At 45.2% G+C, this 19,634-nt stretch overlaps 15 non-coding genes across 15 annotated transcripts; all 15 read left to right on the top strand.

Annotated features, from left to right (window-relative positions):
• Window positions 1-128: 128 nt before the first annotated feature.
• Window positions 129-319, top strand: LOC141185346 (U2 spliceosomal RNA). The gene has a single exon (XR_012260017.1). It is a non-coding gene; the product is annotated as a U2 spliceosomal RNA (small nuclear RNA).
• Window positions 320-1,432: 1,113 nt separating this feature from the next.
• Window positions 1,433-1,623, top strand: LOC141190805 (U2 spliceosomal RNA). Its single transcript, XR_012264818.1, has one exon. It is a non-coding gene; the product is annotated as a U2 spliceosomal RNA (small nuclear RNA).
• A 1,121-nt stretch (window positions 1,624-2,744) lies between these two features.
• Window positions 2,745-2,935, top strand: LOC141190804 (U2 spliceosomal RNA). Its single transcript, XR_012264817.1, has one exon. It is a non-coding gene; the product is annotated as a U2 spliceosomal RNA (small nuclear RNA).
• A 1,120-nt stretch (window positions 2,936-4,055) lies between these two features.
• Window positions 4,056-4,246, top strand: LOC141190803 (U2 spliceosomal RNA). The gene has a single exon (XR_012264816.1). It is a non-coding gene; the product is annotated as a U2 spliceosomal RNA (small nuclear RNA).
• A 1,120-nt stretch (window positions 4,247-5,366) lies between these two features.
• LOC141185345 (U2 spliceosomal RNA) lies at window positions 5,367-5,557 on the top strand. The gene has a single exon (XR_012260016.1). It is a non-coding gene; the product is annotated as a U2 spliceosomal RNA (small nuclear RNA).
• A 1,115-nt stretch (window positions 5,558-6,672) lies between these two features.
• On the top strand, window positions 6,673-6,863 carry LOC141184591 (U2 spliceosomal RNA). Its single transcript, XR_012259332.1, has one exon. It is a non-coding gene; the product is annotated as a U2 spliceosomal RNA (small nuclear RNA).
• Window positions 6,864-7,977: 1,114 nt separating this feature from the next.
• On the top strand, window positions 7,978-8,168 carry LOC141184918 (U2 spliceosomal RNA). The gene has a single exon (XR_012259628.1). It is a non-coding gene; the product is annotated as a U2 spliceosomal RNA (small nuclear RNA).
• Window positions 8,169-9,290: 1,122 nt separating this feature from the next.
• Window positions 9,291-9,481, top strand: LOC141186935 (U2 spliceosomal RNA). Its single transcript, XR_012261167.1, has one exon. It is a non-coding gene; the product is annotated as a U2 spliceosomal RNA (small nuclear RNA).
• A 1,123-nt stretch (window positions 9,482-10,604) lies between these two features.
• LOC141184220 (U2 spliceosomal RNA) lies at window positions 10,605-10,795 on the top strand. The gene has a single exon (XR_012258996.1). It is a non-coding gene; the product is annotated as a U2 spliceosomal RNA (small nuclear RNA).
• Window positions 10,796-11,916: 1,121 nt separating this feature from the next.
• Window positions 11,917-12,107, top strand: LOC141190802 (U2 spliceosomal RNA). The gene has a single exon (XR_012264815.1). It is a non-coding gene; the product is annotated as a U2 spliceosomal RNA (small nuclear RNA).
• Window positions 12,108-13,230: 1,123 nt separating this feature from the next.
• Window positions 13,231-13,421, top strand: LOC141190800 (U2 spliceosomal RNA). Its single transcript, XR_012264813.1, has one exon. It is a non-coding gene; the product is annotated as a U2 spliceosomal RNA (small nuclear RNA).
• A 1,119-nt stretch (window positions 13,422-14,540) lies between these two features.
• Window positions 14,541-14,731, top strand: LOC141184723 (U2 spliceosomal RNA). The gene has a single exon (XR_012259451.1). It is a non-coding gene; the product is annotated as a U2 spliceosomal RNA (small nuclear RNA).
• A 1,120-nt stretch (window positions 14,732-15,851) lies between these two features.
• LOC141190799 (U2 spliceosomal RNA) lies at window positions 15,852-16,042 on the top strand. Its single transcript, XR_012264812.1, has one exon. It is a non-coding gene; the product is annotated as a U2 spliceosomal RNA (small nuclear RNA).
• A 1,125-nt stretch (window positions 16,043-17,167) lies between these two features.
• LOC141190798 (U2 spliceosomal RNA) lies at window positions 17,168-17,358 on the top strand. Its single transcript, XR_012264811.1, has one exon. It is a non-coding gene; the product is annotated as a U2 spliceosomal RNA (small nuclear RNA).
• A 1,121-nt stretch (window positions 17,359-18,479) lies between these two features.
• On the top strand, window positions 18,480-18,670 carry LOC141184409 (U2 spliceosomal RNA). The gene has a single exon (XR_012259167.1). It is a non-coding gene; the product is annotated as a U2 spliceosomal RNA (small nuclear RNA).
• The last annotated feature ends 964 nt before the right edge of the window (window positions 18,671-19,634 follow it).

Here is a 19,634-nt window from a genome sequence, read left to right as displayed (position 1 = left end):
AAGTGCAGGCATGTGAGGGATCTAGAGGTTGACAGCATGTCTTCTTAACGGGAGTCCAGGTGGCCATCTCCACAAATGGACTTTTCAGAATCCTTGGGTGGCACCGTAGTCGGAAACCAATTCTGGTTATCGCTTCTCGGCCTTTTGGCTAAGATCAAGTGTAGTATCTGTTCTAATCAGTTTAATATCTGATACGTCCCCTATCTGGGGACCATATATTAAATGGATTTTTAGAACAGGGAGATGGAAAAAGAGCTTGCTCTGTCCACTCCACGCATTGACCTGGTATTGCAGTATCTCCAGGACCGGTGCACCCCTTCTTTAATGCAGTTTCTAAATCAGAAAGAATTGAATTCAATGCTTTTTGTTCATTTTGCTTGTTTGTCGGATTTTGGGATGGACTCTTTGGCTTTGCTTTTCTTCTCCTCATTGGATTTTTCATGTTAAAAGTTGCAGAAGCCAGATGACAAGCTCATTTTGGTTCAACTTCAGCAACTGTGCATTGCATTGCCATGTAATGTAATGCAATGCTATCTATCTAGCTCTCCCTCTATACTTCCTTTTGGATAAACAGACATATTAGGCAAGCATTTTGGAGCTTTCACCTAAATAACTACAGGTGGTGAGATAAGCTGCACAATATAATTGACCTTTCAGTATATTGTTGCACACACACCATCTATTTAGCAAATGCCCTTGTTATCAACAGCAGCCTTTTAAACTCACCTGAGCTAACAGGTATGTGAGCTGGTTACTCTGCTGCGCTTAAAATTTCTTTTTTGGTTTGCTACAATGCCTTTTCTGAAACGTTGTCTCCCTCTGCTGGAACACTGACTTCTTTCATTTAATGCCTGCAGACTATAAAAGAGAAACCAACCCAAAAAGTTTGGTTGATTAGTCTGTGGCATTCTTTTAAACTGTTGCTTATGGCGGTCTCTGTGAGCTTCTCAGTGACATTCAGCCATCCAGGTATCCCGCCTGCAGTAGACGGAATGTGGCAATGGAACGCTGGCTGCGCGTGTCATAATAGGCTCTGAGCCTTTATATACCTGCGCACAGCAGCAGCCACCTTCAGTCTGCTGCTGGACAGCCAGCAGCAGCAGCAGGAGAGGTAATTAATCAGCAACCCTCCTGCTAAGGGTAGACAGCTGCTCGTTCCACCCCCCCCCCCCGCCTTAATTGGTTCTCCTCCCTTCCAACGGTGTTGAGGCGGGTGGGAACAGCCGGGGGTTGAGGGTACTGTGCTAAAAGAGGTGGAGTTATGCAGATCTAAAACGCGTGGATTGCAGCAGCAGCAAGCCGAAAAGTGCAGGCATGTGAGGGATCTAGAGGTTGACAGCATGTCTTCTTAACGGGAGTCCAGGTGGCCATCTCCACAAATGGACTTTTCAGAATCCTTGGGTGGCACCGTAGTCGGAAACCAATCCTGGTTATCGCTTCTCGGCCTTTTGGCTAAGATCAAGTGTAGTATCTGTTCTTATCAGTTTAATATCTGATACGTCCCCTATCTGGGGACCATATATTAAATGGATTTTTAGAACAGGGAGATGGAAAAAGAGCTTGCTCTGTCCACTCCACGCATTGACCTGGTATTGCAGTATCTCCAGGACCGGTGCACCCCTTCTTTAATGCAGTTTCTAAAATCAGAAAGAATTGAATTCAATGCTTTTTGTTCATTTTGCTTGTTTGTCGGATTTTGGGATGGACTCTTTGGCTTTGCTTTTCTTCTCCTCATTGGATTTTTCATGTTAAAAGTTGCAGAAGCCAGATGACAAGCTCATTTTGGTTCAACTTCAGCAACTGTGCATTGCATTGCCATGTAATGTAATGTAATGCAATGCTATCTATCTAGCTCTCCCTCTATACTTCCTTTTGGATAAACAGACATATTAGGCAAGCATTTTGGAGCTTTCACCTAAATAACTACAGGTGGTGAGATAAGCTGCACAATATAATTGACCTTTCAGTATATTGTTGCACACACACCATCTATTTAGCAAATGCCCTTGTTATCAACAGCAGCCTTTTAAACTCACCTGAGCTAACAGGTATGTGAGCTGGTTACTCTGCTGCGCTTAAAATTTCTTTTTTGGTTTGCTACAATGCCTTTTCTGAAACGTTGTCTCCCTCTGCTGGAACACTGACTTCTTTCATTTAATGCCTGCAGACTATAAAAGAGAAACCAACCCAAAAAGTTTGGTTGATTAGTCTGTGGCATTCTTTTAAACTGTTGCTTATGGCGGTCTCTGTGAGCTTCTCAGTGACATTCAGCCACCCAGGTATCCCGCCTGCAGTAGACGGAATGTGGCAATGGAACGCTGGCTGCACGTGTCATAATAGGCTCTGAGCCTTTATATACCTGCGCACAGCAGCAGCCACCTTCAGTCTGCTGCTGGACAGCCAGCAGCAGCAGCAGCAGGAGAGGTAATTAATCAGCAACCCTCCTGCTAAGGGTAGACAGCTGCTCGTTCCACCCCCCCCCCCGCCTTAATTGGTTCTCCTCCCTTCCAACGGTGTTGAGGCGGGTGGGAACAGCCGGGGGTTGAGGGTACTGTGCTAAAAGAGGTGGAGTTATGCAGATCTAAAACGCGTGGATTGCAGCAGCAGCAAGCCGAAAAGTGCAGGCATGTGAGGGATCTAGAGGTTGACAGCATGTCTTCTTAACGGGAGTCCAGGTGGCCATCTCCACAAATGGACTTTTCAGAATCCTTGGGTGGCACCGTAGTCGGAAACCAATTCTGGTTATCGCTTCTCGGCCTTTTGGCTAAGATCAAGTGTAGTATCTGTTCTTATCAGTTTAATATCTGATACGTCCCCTATCTGGGGACCATATATTAAATGGATTTTTAGAACAGGGAGATGGAAAAAGAGCTTGCTCTGTCCACTCCACGCATTGACCTGGTATTGCAGTATCTCCAGGACCGGTGCACCCCTTCTTTAATGCAGTTTCTAAAATCAGAAAGAATTGAATTCAATGCTTTTTGTTCATTTTGCTTGTTTGTCGGATTTTGGGATGGACTCTTTGGCTTTGCTTTTCTTCTCCTCATTGGATTTTTCATGTTAAAAGTTGCAGAAGCCAGATGACAAGCTCATTTTGGTTCAACTTCAGCAACTGTGCATTGCATTGCCATGTAATGTAATGTAATGCAATGCTATCTATCTAGCTCTCCCTCTATACTTCCTTTTGGATAAACAGACATATTAGGCAAGCATTTTGGAGCTTTCACCTAAATAACTACAGGTGGTGAGATAAGCTGCACAATATAATTGACCTTTCAGTATATTGTTGCACACACACCATCTATTTAGCAAATGCCCTTGTTATCAACAGCAGCCTTTTAAACTCACCTGAGCTAACAGGTATGTGAGCTGGTTACTCTGCTGCGCTTAAAATTTCTTTTTTGGTTTGCTACAATGCCTTTTCTGAAACGTTGTCTCCCTCTGCTGGAACACTGACTTCTTTCATTTAATGCCTGCAGACTATAAAAGAGAAACCAACCCAAAAAGTTTGGTTGATTAGTCTGTGGCATTCTTTTAAACTGTTGCTTATGGCGGTCTCTGTGAGCTTCTCAGTGACATTCAGCCATCCAGGTATCCCGCCTGCAGTAGACGGAATGTGGCAATGGAACGCTGGCTGCGCGTGTCATAATAGGCTCTGAGCCTTTATATACCTGCGCACAGCAGCAGCCACCTTCAGTCTGCTGCTGGACAGCCAGCAGCAGCAGCAGCAGGAGAGGTAATTAATCAGCAACCCTCCTGCTAAGGGTAGACAGCTGCTCGTTCCACCCCCCCCCCGCCTTAATTGGTTCTCCTCCCTTCCAACGGTGTTGAGGTGGGTGGGAACAGCCGGGGGTTGAGGGTACTGTGCTAAAAGAGGTGGAGTTATGCAGATCTAAAACGCGTGGATTGCAGCAGCAGCAAGCCGAAAAGTGCAGGCATGTGAGGGATCTAGAGGTTGACAGCATGTCTTCTTAACGGGAGTCCAGGTGGCCATCTCCACAAATGGACTTTTCAGAATCCTTGGGTGGCACCGTAGTCGGAAACCAATTCTGGTTATCGCTTCTCGGCCTTTTGGCTAAGATCAAGTGTAGTATCTGTTCTTATCAGTTTAATATCTGATACGTCCCCTATCTGGGGACCATATATTAAATGGATTTTTAGAACAGGGAGATGGAAAAAGAGCTTGCTCTGTCCACTCCACGCATTGACCTGGTATTGCAGTATCTCCAGGACCGGTGCACCCCTTCTTTAATGCAGTTTCTAAAATCAGAAAGAATTGAATTCAATGCTTTTTGTTCATTTTGCTTGTTTGTCGGATTTTGGGATGGACTCTTTGGCTTTGCTTTTCTTCTCCTCATTGGATTTTTCATGTTAAAAGTTGCAGAAGCCAGATGACAAGCTCATTTTGGTTCAACTTCAGCAACTGTGCATTGCATTGCCATGTAATGTAATGTAATGCAATGCTATCTATCTAGCTCTCCCTCTATACTTCCTTTTGGATAAACAGACATATTAGGCAAGCATTTTGGAGCTTTCACCTAAATAACTACAGGTGGTGAGATAAGCTGCACAATATAATTGACCTTTCAGTATATTGTTGCACACACACCATCTATTTAGCAAATGCCCTTGTTATCAACAGCAGCCTTTTAAACTCACCTGAGCTAACAGGTATGTGAGCTGGTTACTCTGCTGCGCTTAAAATTTCTTTTTTGGTTTGCTACAATGCCTTTTCTGAAACGTTGTCTCCCTCTGCTGGAACACTGACTTCTTTCATTTAATGCCTGCAGACTATAAAAGAGAAACCAACCCAAAAAGTTTGGTTGATTAGTCTGTGGCATTCTTTTAAACTGTTGCTTATGGCGGTCTCTGTGAGCTTCTCAGTGACATTCAGCCATCCAGGTATCCCGCCTGCAGTAGACGGAATGTGGCAATGGAACGCTGGCTGTGCGTGTCATAATAGGCTCTGAGCCTTTATATACCTGCGCACAGCAGCAGCCACCTTCAGTCTGCTGCTGGACAGCCAGCAGCAGCAGCAGCAGGAGAGGTAATTAATCAGCAACCCTCCTGCTAAGGGTAGACAGCTGCTCGTTCCACCCCCCCCCCGCCTTAATTGGTTCTCCTCCCTTCCAACGGTGTTGAGGCGGGTGGGAACAGCCGGGGGTTGAGGGTACTGTGCTAAAAGAGGTGGAGTTATGCAGATCTAAAACGCGTGGATTGCAGCAGCAGCAAGCCGAAAAGTGCAGGCATGTGAGGGATCTAGAGGTTGACAGCATGTCTTCTTAACGGGAGTCCAGGTGGCCATCTCCACAAATGGACTTTTCAGAATCCTTGGGTGGCACCGTAGTCGGAAACCAATTCTGGTTATCGCTTCTCGGCCTTTTGGCTAAGATCAAGTGTAGTATCTGTTCTAATCAGTTTAATATCTGATACGTCCCCTATCTGGGGACCATATATTAAATGGATTTTTAGAACAGGGAGATGGAAAAAGAGCTTGCTCTGTCCACTCCACGCATTGACCTGGTATTGCAGTATCTCCAGGACCGGTGCACCCCTTCTTTAATGCAGTTTCTAAATCAGAAAGAATTGAATTCAATGCTTTTTGTTCATTTTGCTTGTTTGTCGGATTTTGGGATGGACTCTTTGGCTTTGCTTTTCTTCTCCTCATTGGATTTTTCATGTTAAAAGTTGCAGAAGCCAGATGACAAGCTCATTTTGGTTCAACTTCAGCAACTGTGCATTGCATTGCCATGTAATGTAATGCAATGCTATCTATCTAGCTCTCCCTCTATACTTCCTTTTGGATAAACAGACATATTAGGCAAGCATTTTGGAGCTTTCACCTAAATAACTACAGGTGGTGAGATAAGCTGCACAATATAATTGACCTTTCAGTATATTGTTGCACACACACCATCTATTTAGCAAATGCCCTTGTTATCAACAGCAGCCTTTTAAACTCACCTGAGCTAACAGGTATGTGAGCTGGTTACTCTGCTGCGCTTAAAATTTCTTTTTTGGTTTGCTACAATGCCTTTTCTGAAACGTTGTCTCCCTCTGCTGGAACACTGACTTCTTTCATTTAATGCCTGCAGACTATAAAAGAGAAACCAACCCAAAAAGTTTGGTTGATTAGTCTGTGGCATTCTTTTAAACTGTTGCTTATGGCGGTCTCTGTGAGCTTCTCAGTGACATTCAGCCATCCAGGTATCCCGCCTGCAGTAGACGGAATGTGGCAATGGAACGCTGGCTGCGCGTGTCATAATAGGCTCTGAGCCTTTATATACCTGCGCACAGCAGCAGCCACCTTCAGTCTGCTGCTGGACAGCCAGCAGCAGCAGCAGCAGGAGAGGTAATTAATCAGCAACCCTCCTGCTAAGGGTAGACAGCTGCTCGTTCCACCCCCCCCCCCGCCTTAATTGGTTCTCCTCCCTTCCAACGGTGTTGAGGCGGGTGGGAATAGCCGGGGGTTGAGGGTACTGTGCTAAAAGAGGTGGAGTTATGCAGATCTAAAACGCGTGGATTGCAGCAGCAGCAAGCCGAAAAGTGCAGGCATGTGAGGGATCTAGAGGTTGACAGCATGTCTTCTTAACGGGAGTCCAGGTGGCCATCTTCACAAATGGACTTTTCAGAATCCTTGGGTGGCACCGTAGTCGGAAACCAATTCTGGTTATCGCTTCTCGGCCTTTTGGCTAAGATCAAGTTTAGTATCTGTTCTTATCAGTTTAATATCTGATACGTCCCCTATCTGGGGACCATATATTAAATGGATTTTTAGAACAGGGAGATGGAAAAAGAGCTTGCTCTGTCGACTCCACGCATTGACCTGGTATTGCAGTATCTCCAGGACCGGTGCACCCCTTCTTTAATGCAGTTTCTAAATCAGAAAGAATTGAATTCAATGCTTTTTGTTCATTTTGCTTGTTTGTCGGATTTTGGGATGGACTCTTTGGCTTTGCTTTTCTTCTCCTCATTGGATTTTTCATGTTAAAAGTTGCAGAAGCCAGATGACAAGCTCATTTTGGTTCAACTTCAGCAACTGTGCATTGCATTGCCATGTAATGTAATGCAATGCTATCTATCTAGCTCTCCCTCTATACTTCCTTTTGGATAAACAGACATATTAGGCAAGCATTTTGGAGCTTTCACCTAAATAACTACAGGTGGTGAGATAAGCTGCACAATATAATTGACCTTTCAGTATATTGTTGCACACACACCATCTATTTAGCAAATGCCCTTGTTATCAACAGCAGCCTTTTAAACTCACCTGAGCTAACAGGTATGTGAGCTGGTTACTCTGCTGCGCTTAAAATTTCTTTTTTGGTTTGCTACAATGCCTTTTCTGAAACGTTGTCTCCCTCTGCTGGAACACTGACTTCTTTCATTTAATGCCTGCAGACTATAAAAGAGAAACCAACCCAAAAAGTTTGATTGATTAGTCTGTGGCATTCTTTTAAACTGTTGCTTATGGCGGTCTCTGTGAGCTTCTCAGTGACATTCAGCCATCCAGGTATCCCGCCTGCAGTAGACGGAATGTGGCAATGGAACGCTGGCTGCGCGTGTCATAATAGGCTCTGAGCCTTTATATACCTGCGCACAGCAGCAGCCACCTTCAGTCTGCTGCTGGACAGCCAGCAGCAGCAGCAGCAGGAGAGGTAATTAATCAGCAACCCTCCTGCTAAGGGTAGACAGCTGCTCGTTCCACCCCCCCCCCGCCTTAATTGGTTCTCCTCCCTTCCAACGGTGTTGAGGCGGGTGGGAACAGCCGGGGGTTGAGGGTACTGTGCTAAAAGAGGTGGAGTTATGCAGATCTAAAACGCGTGGATTGCAGCAGCAGCAAGCCGAAAAGTGCAGGCATGTGAGGGATCTAGAGGTTGACAGCATGTCTTCTTAACGGGAGTCCAGGTGGCCATCTCCACAAATGGACTTTTCAGAATCCTTGGGTGGCACCGTAGTCGGAAACCAATTCTGGTTATCGCTTCTCGGCCTTTTGGCTAAGATCAAGTTTAGTATCTGTTCTTATCAGTTTAATATCTGATACGTCCCCTATCTGGGGACCATATGTTAAATGGATTTTTAGAACAGGGAGATGGAAAAAGAGCTTGCTCTGTCCACTCCACGCATTGACCTGGTATTGCAGTATCTCCAGGACCGGTGCACCCCTTCTTTAATGCAGTTTCTAAAATCAGAAAGAATTGAATTCAATGCTTTTTGTTCATTTTGCTTGTTTGTCGGATTTTGGGATGGACTCTTTGGCTTTGCTTTTCTTCTCCTCATTGGATTTTTCATGTTAAAAGTTGCAGAAGCCAGATGACAAGCTCATTTTGGTTCAACTTCAGCAACTGTGCATTGCATTGCCATGTAATGTAATGTAATGCAATGCTATCTATCTAGCTCTCCCTCTATACTTCCTTTTGGATAAACAGACATATTAGGCAAGCATTTTGGAGCTTTCACCTAAATAACTACAGGTGGTGAGATAAGCTGCACAATATAATTGACCTTTCAGTATATTGTTGCACACACACCATCTATTTAGCAAATGCCCTTGTTATCAACAGCAGCCTTTTAAACTCACCTGAGCTAACAGGTATGTGAGCTGGTTACTCTGCTGCGCTTAAAATTTCTTTTTTGGTTTGCTACAATGCCTTTTCTGAAACGTTGTCTCCCTCTGCTGGAACACTGACTTCTTTCATTTAATGCCTGCAGACTATAAAAGAGAAACCAACCCAAAAAGTTTGGTTGATTAGTCTGTGGCATTCTTTTAAACTGTTGCTTATGGCGGTCTCTGTGAGCTTCTCAGTGACATTCAGCCATCCAGGTATCCCGCCTGCAGTAGACGGAATGTGGCAATGGAACGCTGGCTGCGCGTGTCATAATAGGCTCTGAGCCTTTATATACCTGCGCACAGCAGCAGCCACCTTCAGTCTGCTGCTGGACAGCCAGCAGCAGCAGCAGCAGGAGAGGTAATTAATCAGCAACCCTCCTGCTAAGGGTAGACAGCTGCTCGTTCCACCCCCCCCCCCCGCCTTAATTGGTTCTCCTCCCTTCCAACGGTGTTGAGGCGGGTGGGAACAGCCGGGGGTTGAGGGTACTGTGCTAAAAGAGGTGGAGTTATGCAGATCTAAAACGCGTGGATTGCAGCAGCAGCAAGCCGAAAAGTGCAGGCATGTGAGGGATCTAGAGGTTGACAGCATGTCTTCTTAACGGGAGTCCAGGTGGCCATCTCCACAAATGGACTTTTCAGAATCCTTGGGTGGCACCGTAGTCGGAAACCAATTCTGGTTATCGCTTCTCGGCCTTTTGGCTAAGATCAAGTGTAGTATCTGTTCTTATCAGTTTAATATCTGATACGTCCCCTATCTGGGGACCATATATTAAATGGATTTTTAGAACAGGGAGATGGAAAAAGAGCTTGCTCTGTCCACTCCACGCATTGACCTGGTATTGCATTATCTCCAGGACCGGTGCACCCCTTCTTTAATGCAGTTTCTAAAATCAGAAAGAATTGAATTCAATGCTTTTTGTTCATTTTGCTTGTTTGTCGGATTTTGGGATGGACTCTTTGGCTTTGCTTTTCTTCTCCTCATTGGATTTTTCATGTTAAAAGTTGCAGAAGCCAGATGACAAGCTCATTTTGGTTCAACTTCAGCAACTGTGCATTGCATTGCCATGTAATGTAATGTAATGCAATGCTATCTATCTAGCTCTCCCTCTATACTTCCTTTTGGATAAACAGACATATTAGGCAAGCATTTTGGAGCTTTCACCTAAATAACTACAGGTGGTGAGATAAGCTGCACAATATAATTGACCTTTCAGTATATTGTTGCACACACACCATCTATTTAGCAAATGCCCTTGTTATCAACAGCAGCCTTTTAAACTCACCTGAGCTAACAGGTATGTGAGCTGGTTACTCTGCTGCGCTTAAAATTTCTTTTTTGGTTTGCTACAATGCCTTTTCTGAAACGTTGTCTCCCTCTGCTGGAACACTGACTTCTTTCATTTAATGCCTGCAGACTATAAAAGAGAAACCAACCCAAAAAGTTTGGTTGATTAGTCTGTGGCATTCTTTTAAACTGTTGCTTATGGCGGTCTCTGTGAGCTTCTCAGTGACATTCAGCCATCCAGGTATCCCGCCTGCAGTAGACGGAATGTGGAAATGGAACGCTGGCTGCGCATGTCATAATAGGCTCTGAGCCTTTATATACCTGCGCACAGCAGCAGCCACCTTCAGTCTGCTGCTGGACAGCCAGCAGCAGCAGCAGCAGGAGAGGTAATTAATCAGCAACCCTCCTGCTAAGGGTAGACAGCTGCTCGTTCCACCCCCCCCCCCCCGCCTTAATTGGTTCTCCTCCCTTCCAACGGTGTTGAGGCGGGTGGGAACAGCCGGGGGTTGAGGGTACTGTGCTAAAAGAGGTGGAGTTATGCAGATCTAAAACGCGTGGATTGCAGCAGCAGCAAGCCGAAAAGTGCAGGCATGTGAGGGATCTAGAGGTTGACAGCATGTCTTCTTAACGGGAGTCCAGGTGGCCATCTCCACAAATGGACTTTTCAGAATCCTTGGGTGGCACCGTAGTCGGAAACCAATTCTGGTTATCGCTTCTCGGCCTTTTGGCTAAGATCAAGTGTAGTATCTGTTCTTATCAGTTTAATATCTGATACGTCCCCTATCTGGGGACCATATCTTAAATGGATTTTTAGAACAGGGAGATGGAAAAAGAGCTTGCTCTGTCCACTCCACGCATTGACCTGGTATTGCAGTATCTCCAGGACCGGTGCACCCCTTCTTTAATGCAGTTTCTAAAATCAGAAAGAATTGAATTCAATGCTTTTTGTTCATTTTGCTTGTTTGTCGGATTTTGGGATGGACTCTTTGGCTTTGCTTTTCTTCTCCTCATTGGATTTTTCATGTTAAAAGTTGCAGAAGCCAGATGACAAGCTCATTTTGTTTCAACTTCAGCAACTGTGCATTGCATTGCCATGTAATGTAATGTAATGCAATGCTATCTATCTAGCTCTCCCTCTATACTTCCTTTTGGATAAACAGACATATTAGGCAAGCATTTTGGAGCTTTCACCTAAATAACTACAGGTGGTGAGATAAGCTGCACAATATAATTGACCTTTCAGTATATTGTTGCACACACACCATCTATTTAGCAAATGCCCTTGTTATCAACAGCAGCCTTTTAAACTCACCTGAGCTAACAGGTATGTGAGCTGGTTACTCTGCTGCGCTTAAAATTTCTTTTTTGGTTTGCTACAATGCCTTTTCTGAAACGTTGTCTCTCTCTGCTGGAACACTGACTTCTTTCATTTAGTGCCTGCAGACTATAAAAGAGAAACCAACCCAAAAAGTTTGGTTGATTAGTCTGTTTCATTCTTTTAAACTGTTGCTTATGGCGGTCTCTGTGAGCTTCTCAGTGACATTCAGCCATCCAGGTATCCCGCCTGCAGTAGACGGAATGTGGCAATGGAACGCTGGCTGCGCGTGTCATAATAGGCTCTGAGCCTTTATATACCTGCGCACAGCAGCAGCCACCTTCAGTCTGCTGCTGGACAGCCAGCAGCAGCAGCAGCAGGAGAGGTAATTAATCAGCAACCCTCCTGCTAAGGGTAGACAGCTGCTCGTTCCACCCCCCCCCCCGCCTTAATTGGTTCTCCTCCCTTCCAACGGTGTTGAGGCGGGTGGGAACAGCCGGGGGTTGAGGGTACTGTGCTAAAAGAGGTGGAGTTATGCAGATCTAAAACGCGTGGATTGCAGCAGCAGCAAGCCGAAAAGTGCAGGCATGTGAGGGATCTAGAGGTTGACAGCATGTCTTCTTAACGGGAGTCCAGGTGGCCATCTCCACAAATGGACTTTTCAGAATCCTTGGGTGGCACCGTAGTCGGAAACCAATTCTGGTTATCGCTTCTCGGCCTTTTGGCTAAGATCAAGTGTAGTATCTGTTCTTATCAGTTTAATATCTGATACGTCCCCTATCTGGGGACCATATATTAAATGGATTTTTAGAACAGGGAGATGGAAAAAGAGCTTGCTCTGTCCACTCCACGCATTGACCTGGTATTGCAGTATCTCCAGGACCGGTGCACCCCTTCTTTAATGCAGTTTCTAAAATCAGAAAGAATTGAATTCAATGCTTTTTGTTCATTTTGCTTGTTTGTCGGATTTTGGGATGGACTCTTTGGCTTTGCTTTTCTTCTCCTCATTGGATTTTTCATGTTAAAAGTTGCAGAAGCCAGATGACAAGCTCATTTTGGTTCAACTTCAGCAACTGTGCATTGCATTGCCATGTAATGTAATGTAATGCAATGCTATCTATCTAGCTCTCCCTCTATACTTCCTTTTGGATAAACAGACATATTAGGCAAGCATTTTGGAGCTTTCACCTAAATAACTACAGGTGGTGAGATAAGCTGCACAATATAATTGACCTTTCAGTATATTGTTGCACACACACCATCTATTTAGCAAATGCCCTTGTTATCAACAGCAGCCTTTTAAACTCACCTGAGCTAACAGGTATGTGAGCTGGTTACTCTGCTGCGCTTAAAATTTCTTTTTTGGTTTGCTACAATGCCTTTTCTGAAACGTTGTCTCCCTCTGCTGGAACACTGACTTCTTTCATTTAATGCCTGCAGACTATAAAAGAGAAACCAACCCAAAAAGTTTGGTTGATTAGTCTGTGGCATTCTTTTAAACTGTTGCTTATGGCGGTCTCTGTGAGCTTCTCAGTGACATTCAGCCATCCAGGTATCCCGCCTGCAGTAGACGGAATGTGGCAATGGAACGCTGGCTGCGCGTGTCATAATAGGCTCTGAGCCTTTATATACCTGTGCACAGCAGCAGCCACCTTCAGTCTGCTGCTGGACAGCCAGCAGCAGCAGCAGCAGGAGAGGTAATTAATCAGCAACCCTCCTGCTAAGGGTAGACAGCTGCTCGTTCCACCCCCCCCCCCCCGCCTTAATTGGTTCTCCTCCCTTCCAACGGTGTTGAGGCGGGTGGGAACAGCCGGGGGTTGAGGGTACTGTGCTAAAAGAGGTGGAGTTATGCAGATCTAAAACGCGTGGATTGCAGCAGCAGCAAGCCGAAAAGTGCAGGCATGTGAGGGATCTAGAGGTTGACAGCATGTCTTCTTAACGGGAGTCCAGGTGGCCATCTCCACAAATGGACTTTTCAGAATCCTTGGGTGGCACCGTAGTCGGAAACCAATTCTGGTTATCGCTTCTCGGCCTTTTGGCTAAGATCAAGTGTAGTATCTGTTCTTATCAGTTTAATATCTGATACGTCCCCTATCTGGGGACCATATATTAAATGGATTTTTAGAACAGGGAGATGGAAAAAGAGCTTGCTCTGTCCACTCCACGCATTGACCTGGTATTGCAGTATCTCCAGGACCGGTGCACCCCTTCTTTAATGCAGTTTCTAAAATCAGAAAGAATTGAATTCAATGCTTTTTGTTCATTTTGCTTGTTTGTCGGATTTTGGGATGGACTCTTTGGCTTTGCTTTTCTTCTCCTCATTGGATTTTTCATGTTAAAAGTTGCAGAAGCCAGATGACAAGCTCATTTTGGTTCAACTTCAGCAACTGTGCATTGCATTGCCATGTAATGTAATGTAATGCAATGCTATCTATCTAGCTCTCCCTCTATACTTCCTTTTGGATAAACAGACATATTAGGCAAGCATTTTGGAGCTTTCACCTAAATAACTACAGGTGGTGAGATAAGCTGCACAATATAATTGACCTTTCAGTATATTGTTGCACACACACCATCTATTTAGCAAATGCCCTTGTTATCAACAGCAGCCTTTTAAACTCACCTGAGCTAACAGGTATGTGAGCTGGTTACTCTGCTGCGCTTAAAATTTCTTTTTTGGTTTGCTACAATGCCTTTTCTGAAACGTTGTCTCCCTCTGCTGGAACACTGACTTCTTTCATTTAATGCCTGCAGACTATAAAAGAGAAACCAACCCAAAAAGTTTGGTTGATTAGTCTGTGGCATTCTTTTAAACTGTTGCTTATGGCGGTCTCTGTGAGCTTCTCAGTGACATTCAGCCATCCAGGTATCCCGCCTGCAGTAGACGGAATGTGGCAATGGAACGCTGGCTGCGCGTGTCATAATAGGCTCTGAGCCTTTATATACCTGCGCACAGCAGCAGCCACCTTCAGTCTGCTGCTGGACAGCCAGCAGCAGCAGCAGCAGGAGAGGTAATTAATCAGCAACCCTCCTGCTAAGGGTAGACAGCTGCTCGTTCCACCCCCCCCCGCCTTAATTGGTTCTCCTCCCTTCCAACGGTGTTGAGGCGGGTGGGAACAGCCGGGGGTTGAGGGTACTGTGCTAAAAGAGGTGGAGTTATGCAGATCTAAAACGCGTGGATTGCAGCAGCAGCAAGCCGAAAAGTGCAGGCATGTGAGGGATCTAGAGGTTGACAGCATGTCTTCTTAACGGGAGTCCAGGTGGCCATCTCCACAAATGGACTTTTCAGAATCCTTGGGTGGCACCGTAGTCGGAAACCAATTCTGGTTATCGCTTCTCGGCCTTTTGGCTAAGATCAAGTGTAGTATCTGTTCTTATCAGTTTAATATCTGATACGTCCCCTATCTGGGGACCATATCTTAAATGGATTTTTAGAACAGGGAGATGGAAAAAGAGCTTGCTCTGTCCACTCCACGCATTGACCTGGTATTGCAGTATCTCCAGGACCGGTGTACCCCTTCTTTAATGCAGTTTCTAAAATCAGAAAGAATTGAATTCAATGCTTTTTGTTCATTTTGCTTGTTTGTCGGATTTTGGGATGGACTCTTTGGCTTTGCTTTTCTTCTCCTCATTGGATTTTTCATGTTAAAAGTTGCAGAAGCCAGATGACAAGCTCATATTGTTTCAACTTCAGCAACTGTGCATTGCATTGCCATGTGATGTAATGTAATGCAATGCTATCTATCTAGCTCTCCCTCTATACTTCCTTTTGGATAAACAGACATATTAGGCAAGCATTTTGGAGCTTTCACCTAAATAACTACAGGTGGTGAGATAAGCTGCACAATATAATTGACCTTTCAGTATATTGTTGCACACACACCATCTATTTAGCAAATGCCCTTGTTATCAACAGCAGCCTTTTAAACTCACCTGAGCTAACAGGTATGTGAGCTGGTTACTCTGCTGCGCTTAAAATTTCTTTTTTGGTTTGCTACAATGCCTTCTCTGAAACGTTGTCTCCCTCTGCTGGAACACTGACTTCTTTCATTTAGTGCCTGCAGACTATAAAAGAGAAACCAACCCAAAAAGTTTGGTTGATTAGTCTGTGGCATTCTTTTAAACTGTTGCTTATGGCGGTCTCTGTGAGCTTCTCAGTGACATTCAGCCATCCAGGTATCCCGCCTGCAGTAGACGGAATGTGGCAATGGAACGCTGGCTGCGCGTGTCATAATAGGCTCTGAGCCTTTATATACCTGTGCACAGCAGCAGCCACCTTCAGTCTGCTGCTGGACAGCCAGCAGCAGCAGCAGCAGGAGAGGTAATTAATCAGCAACCCTCCTGCTAAGGGTAGACAGCTGCTCGTTCCACCCCCCCCCCGCCTTAATTGGTTCTCCTCCCTTCCAACGGTGTTGAGGCGGGTGGGAACAGCCGGGGGTTGAGGGTACTGTGCTAAAAGAGGTGGAGTTATGCAGATCTAAAACGCGTGGATTGCAGCAGCAGCAAGCCGAAAAGTGCAGGCATGTGAGGGATCTAGAGGTTGACAGCATGTCTTCTTAACGGGAGTCCAGGTGGCCATCTCCACAAATGGACTTTTCAGAATCCTTGGGTGGCACCGTAGTCGGAAACCAATTCTGGTTATCGCTTCTCGGCCTTTTGGCTAAGATCAAGTGTAGTATCTGTTCTTATCAGTTTAATATCTGATACGTCCCCTATCTGGGGACCATATATTAAATGGATTTTTAGAACAGGGAGATGGAAAAAGAGCTTGCTCTGTCCACTCCACGCATTGACCTGGTATTGCAGTATCTCCAGGACCGGTGCACCCCTTCTTTAATGCAGTTTCTAAAATCAGAAAGAATTGAATTCAATGCTTTTTGTTCATTTTGCTTGTTTGTCGGATTTTGGGATGGACTCTTTGGCTTTGCTTTTCTTCTCCTCATTGGATTTTTCATGTTAAAAGTTGCAGAAGCCAGATGACAAGCTCATTTTGGTTCAACTTCAGCAACTGTGCATTGCATTGCCATGTAATGTAATGTAATGCAATGCTATCTATCTAGCTCTCCCTCTATACTTCCTTTTGGATAAACAGACATATTAGGCAAGCATTTTGGAGCTTTCACCTAAATAACTACAGGTGGTGAGATAAGCTGCACAATATAATTGACCTTTCAGTATATTGTTGCACACACACCATCTATTTAGCAAATGCCCTTGTTATCAACAGCAGCCTTTTAAACTCACCTGAGCTAACAGGTATGTGAGCTGGTTACTCTGCTGCGCTTAAAATTTCTTTTTTGGTTTGCTACAATGCCTTTTCTGAAACGTTGTCTCCCTCTGCTGGAACACTGACTTCTTTCATTTAATGCCTGCAGACTATAAAAGAGAAACCAACCCAAAAAGTATGGTTGATTAGTCTGTGGCATTCTTTTAAACTGTTGCTTATGGCGGTCTCTGTGAGCTTCTCAGTGACATTCAGCCATCCAGGTATCCCGCCTGCAGTAGACGGAATGTGGCAATGGAACGCTGGCTGCGCGTGTCATAATAGGCTCTGAGCCTTTATATACCTGCGCACAGCAGCAGCCACCTTCAGTCTGCTGCTGGACAGCCAGCAGCAGCAGCAGCAGGAGAGGTAATTAATCAGCAACCCTCCTGCTAAGGGTAGACAGCTGCTCGTTCCACCCCCCCCCCCCCCCGCCTTAATTGGTTCTCCTCCCTTCCAACGGTGTTGAGGCGGGTGGGAACAGCCGGGGGTTGAGGGTACTGTGCTAAAAGAGGTGGAGTTATGCAGATCTAAAACGCGTGGATTGCAGCAGCAGCAAGCCGAAAAGTGCAGGCATGTGAGGGATCTAGAGGTTGACAGCATGTCTTCTTAACGGGAGTCCAGGTGGCCATCTCCACAAATGGACTTTTCAGAATCCTTGGGTGGCACCGTAGTCGGAAACCAATTCTGGTTATCGCTTCTCGGCCTTTTGGCTAAGATCAAGTGTAGTATCTGTTCTTATCAGTTTAATATCTGATACGTCCCCTATCTGGGGACCATATATTAAATGGATTTTTAGAACAGGGAGATGGAAAAAGAGCTTGCTCTGTCCACTCCACGCATTGACCTGGTATTGCAGTATCTCCAGGACCGGTGCACCCCTTCTTTAATGCAGTTTCTAAAATCAGAAAGAATTGAATTCAATGCTTTTTGTTCATTTTGCTTGTTTGTCGGATTTTGGGATGGACTCTTTGGCTTTGCTTTTCTTCTCCTCATTGGATTTTTCATGTTAAAAGTTGCAGAAGCCAGATGACAAGCTCATTTTGGTTCAACTTCAGCAACTGTGCATTGCATTGCCATGTAATGTAATGCAATGCTATCTATCTAGCTCTCCCTCTATACTTCCTTTTGGATAAACAGACATATTAGGCAAGCATTTTGGAGCTTTCACCTAAATAACTACAGGTGGTGAGATAAGCTGCACAATATAATTGACCTTTCAGTATATTGTTGCACACACACCATCTATTTAGCAAATGCCCTTGTTATCAACAGCAGCCTTTTAAACTCACCTGAGCTAACAGGTATGTGAGCTGGTTACTCTGCTGCGCTTAAAATTTCTTTTTTGGTTTGCTACAATGCCTTTTCTGAAACGTTGTCTCCCTCTGCTGGAACACTGACTTCTTTCATTTAATGCCTGCAGACTATAAAAGAGAAACCAACCCAAAAAGTTTGGTTGATTAGTCTGTGGCATTCTTTTAAACTGTTGCTTATGGCGGTCTCTGTGAGCTTCTCAGTGACATTCAGCCATCCAGGTATCCCGCCTGCAGTAGACGGAATGTGGCAATGGAACGCTGGCTGCGCGTGTCATAATAGGCTCTGAGCCTTTATATACCTGCGCACAGCAGCAGCCACCTTCAGTCTGCTGCTGGACAGCCAGCAGCAGCAGCAGCAGGAGAGGTAATTAATCAGCAACCCTCCTGCTAAGGGTAGACAGCTGCTCGTTCCACCCCCCCCCCCCCCCCGCCTTAATTGGTTCTCCTCCCTTCCAACGGTGTTGAGGCGGGTGGGAACAGCCGGGGGTTGAGGGTACTGTGCTAAAAGAGGTGGAGTTATGCAGATCTAATACGCGTGGATTGCAGCAGCAGCAAGCCGAAAAGTGCAGGCATGTGAGGGATCTAGAGGTTGACAGCATGTCTTCTTAACGGGAGTCCAGGTGGCCATCTCCACAAATGGACTTTTCAGAATCCTTGGGTGGCACCGTAGTCGGAAACCAATTCTGGTTATCGCTTCTCGGCCTTTTGGCTAAGATCAAGTGTAGTATCTGTTCTTATCAGTTTAATATCTGATACGTCCCCTATCTGGGGACCATATATTAAATGGATTTTTAGAACAGGGAGATGGAAAAAGAGCTTGCTCTGTCCACTCCACGCATTGACCTGGTATTGCAGTATCTCCAGGACCGGTGTACCCCTTCTTTAATGCAGTTTCTAAAATCAGAAAGAATTGAATTCAATGCTTTTTGTTCATTTTGCTTGTTTGTCGGATTTTGGGATGGACTCTTTGGCTTTGCTTTTCTTCTCCTCATTGGATTTTTCATGTTAAAAGTTGCAGAAGCCAGATGACAAGCTCATTTTGGTTCAACTTCAGCAACTGTGCATTGCATTGCCATGTAATGTAATGTAATGCAATGATATCTATCTAGCTCTCCCTCTATACTTCCTTTTGGATAAACAGACATATTAGGCAAGCATTTTGGAGCTTTCACCTAAATAACTACAGGTGGTGAGATAAGCTGCACAATATAATTGACCTTTCAGTATATTGTTGCACACACACCATCTATTTAGCAAATGCCCTTGTTATCAACAGCAGCCTTTTAAACTCACCTGAGCTAACAGGTATGTGAGCTGGTTACTCTGCTGCGCTTAAAATTTCTTTTTTGGTTTGCTACAATGCCTTTTCTGAAACGTTGTCTCCCTCTGCTGGAACACTGACTTCTTTCATTTAATGCCTGCAGACTATAAAAGAGAAACCAACCCAAAAAGTTTGGTTGATTAGTCTGTGGCATTCTTTTAAACTGTTGCTTATGGCGGTCTCTGTGAGCTTCTCAGTGACATTCAGCCATCCAGGTATCCCGCCTGCAGTAGACGGAATGTGGCAATGGAACGCTGGCTGCGCGTGTCATAATAGGCTCTGAGCCTTTATATACCTGCGCACAGCAGCAGCCACCTTCAGTCTGCTGCTGGACAGCCAGCAGCAGCAGCAGCAGGAGAGGTAATTAATCAGCAACCCTCCTGCTAAGGGTAGACAGCTGCTCGTTCCACCCCCCCCCGCCTTAAATTGGTTCTCCTCCCTTCCAACGGTGTTGAGGCGGGTGGGAACAGCCGGGGGTTGAGGGTACTGTGCTAAAAGAGGTGGAGTTATGCAGATCTAAAAC

Source organism: Phyllobates terribilis, unplaced genomic scaffold (assembly GCF_046119375.1).
Source record: "Phyllobates terribilis strain yellow unplaced genomic scaffold, ASM4611937v1 Scaffold_40__1_contigs__length_11209783, whole genome shotgun sequence".
NCBI lineage: Eukaryota > Metazoa > Chordata > Amphibia > Anura > Dendrobatidae > Phyllobates > Phyllobates terribilis.
This window is presented reverse-complemented; position numbering and strand designations above follow the sequence as displayed.